Here is a 2,633-nt window from a genome sequence, read left to right as displayed (position 1 = left end):
CCCATACATCGGAGAAAATTTGCTCTAAAGGAGCTTTAGATACACTGAACGAACTAGGGTAGGGAAGTTGATGACTCTTGCCCAATTGGCAAGCATCACAAACACCTTCTTTATTCAACTCACTACTTGAGAAAGGAATATTGTTGTGGCTAAGGACATGACGAACTATGGTGGATGAAGGATGCCCTAGCCGACTGTGCCACGTGTCCGTGGACACTTTATTGACACCAAACGTCTGCTTGCTTGAATTCAACGGAGCCGATGATAGCGGGTAGAGACCACGTCTACACCTGTCGTGGAGAAGGGTTTTCCTCGTTCCCTGTTCCTTAACGAAAAAGAAACGTGGGTGAACTTCAAGAAAAGTATTGTTGTCAGTGGACAAACGATGAGCTGAAATAAGATTTTTGATGGCATCGGGTACATGCAATATGTTTTTGAGATGAAGATCACGAGTAGGGGTTCGAACAGTGGATTGACCAATATGACTAATTTCCATACCTTCTCCATTTGTGGTGTGGACTTGCTCGTTGCCGTTGTACTTGTTGCGGACAGTTAGCTTGTCGAGCTCGCTGGTGATGTGATCTGTGGCCCCCGTGTCGAGGTACCAGTTGGTGTCCACTCCATAAGACGAGGTGGTGGCTGATCCTGCACTCTTTTCATTCTTGGCGAAGGAGATGTCGAAGCGGCGGTAGCACTCGACGGCGGTGTGATTTGGCTTCTTGCGGATCTGGTAGACAACCTCAGGGAGATCGTTGCCTCCTCCATTGCCGTTGCCACGGCCTCCATTGCTGCGGCCACCGCCTCCATTGCCGCGACCTCCACCTCCGTTGCCACGGCCACCATTGCCACGGCCGCCTCCACGACCGAAGCCACCACGGCCACGGGAAACGGCGTTGGCCGAGGACTGAGAGGACTGGTTTCCTCCTTCAAACATGGCAAGACGCTTTTCAAAACCGATCAGCTGGGAGTAAAGTTCAGCTACCTTGATGGGCTCGGTTATTGCAGCGCAGATGGACGAGACGAACGAGATGTAGTCGAAGTCGAGTCCAGCGAGGAGGTAGGAGACCATGTCATCATCGTCGAGCGGCTTCCCTGCTAAAGCCATCTCATCGCCTAGCGCTTTCATGCGCCCGATGTACTCAGCGATGGTCGCGGTGCCCTTTTTGGTGGTGGAGAGGGCGATCCGCGTGTTGACGATGTTGGCCTGCGTTTGGGAGAGAAACATCTCCCTGATCGCGGTCCATGCCGCGACGGCCTTGGTGCAGTGGGCGACTTGGATCATCACAGGTGCAGAGATTGAATTGAAGATAAAACTCAGCACCTGGGAGTCTTGCGCCAGAGCGATCTGATACGCCGGGTTTGGCACATCGGTGGGCTTGCCATCCTTGTCAGCAAGCTTGGGCTCCGGGAACGGCAGTTGGGTCGTGGATTAATCCTCAAGAAAGCTATACAAGATATGAGGAGAAACCCTAACAACCTAACTACCAGATTGCAACAACACACGCACGCAATCTAACCCTACCGACGGTGCATACGGTTTATACAATATCGTATACACATAGTACAATACTTTCTAACAGCATCCCGTGCTGGGTTTGTGGTTGGTGACTGACAGTTCTGGTTTCCTCCTTCGACGTTGTTGTCGTGCGGGGGTGTCAGATCTAGAGTTCGATGGCGTGTCCGGGGACATGTTGCCCCGGTCTGATTCTTTCAACGACAATGGTTTTGCTTCTGGCAAACTATTTTCGAGGTCCGTAAAGCTGCTGATTAGCGATGGAGCCGCGTCGAGCTCGGGTGAAAAGGTAATCTGTTTTCTTTCCCTTTGGTGGCCGCTTCGGTGTGGTGTCGGAGGAGAGGAATAGGCGCTGGTATTTTCAGTCTTGTAATGTCAATGCTTACGTGCCTTGTAATCGAATCTTTATTTTATATAAATAAGATATGTATTACCATGCAAAAAAAAAACATACGCGACATGTGCATGTTTTCAAGAAAAAAAATGGCCACGTCGATCGATCACCACATGTGAATGCTATTAGTATTTCTTCTACCATGACCATGTGCACGAAAAATGGGCAGAAGCAACTGGTTACTGCTGGTGTGTACTGGTAGGTGGGCGCATTCTCACAACTGTTACCACATTCTAGCGTGAGTCAGGGCGACCCATGCGCCATGCCTGCTCTTATTCATCTGCTGGGCAGTACACATTCCTTATTCCTCGCAGGCCAATGAACATGGCCGGCCGGGTAAAAAATGCCACCCGTACCTTTCCTGGCCTCTATACTATTCCTAGCTATAGTAGCTCAATTATTTTTCTGCGGGCAATGGAGCTCTTGTTTAAGCACTGCACTAATTCCTGGCAGGCCAATGATCACGCATGGCCGGGTTTAAAATGGCACCAGTACGTTTCCTACTCATTCTTGGCTGTAGAAAAGAAAAAAAAAGTGAACTACCAGAGAGGTTGGTGTTGAATAGCGTTGGACCATGTGACGTACCACCGCCATGTCTGTGATCGAGCAGCCTAACTCCACGGCTGCGCCTAACTAACGTAGAGAACTACTGGCTTGGAGCTCCATCGGAATGAATTGATTGATTGTCGGTGGTACAGGCCGCCACATAATTCAAAGCCAAATCAA

At 50.0% G+C, this 2,633-nt stretch overlaps 1 pseudogene; it reads right to left on the bottom strand.

Annotated features, from left to right (window-relative positions):
• Positions 1-945: 945 nt before the first annotated feature.
• Positions 946-1,087, bottom strand: LOC123126381 (uncharacterized; annotated as a pseudogene).
• Between the last annotated feature and the right edge of the window lie 1,546 nt (positions 1,088-2,633).

Source organism: Triticum aestivum, chromosome 5D (genome assembly GCF_018294505.1).
Source record: "Triticum aestivum cultivar Chinese Spring chromosome 5D, IWGSC CS RefSeq v2.1, whole genome shotgun sequence".
Taxonomy (NCBI): Eukaryota; Viridiplantae; Streptophyta; class Magnoliopsida; order Poales; family Poaceae; genus Triticum; species Triticum aestivum.
Note: the sequence above shows the minus strand (reverse complement) of the source record. Positions and strands in the feature narration are given on the sequence as shown.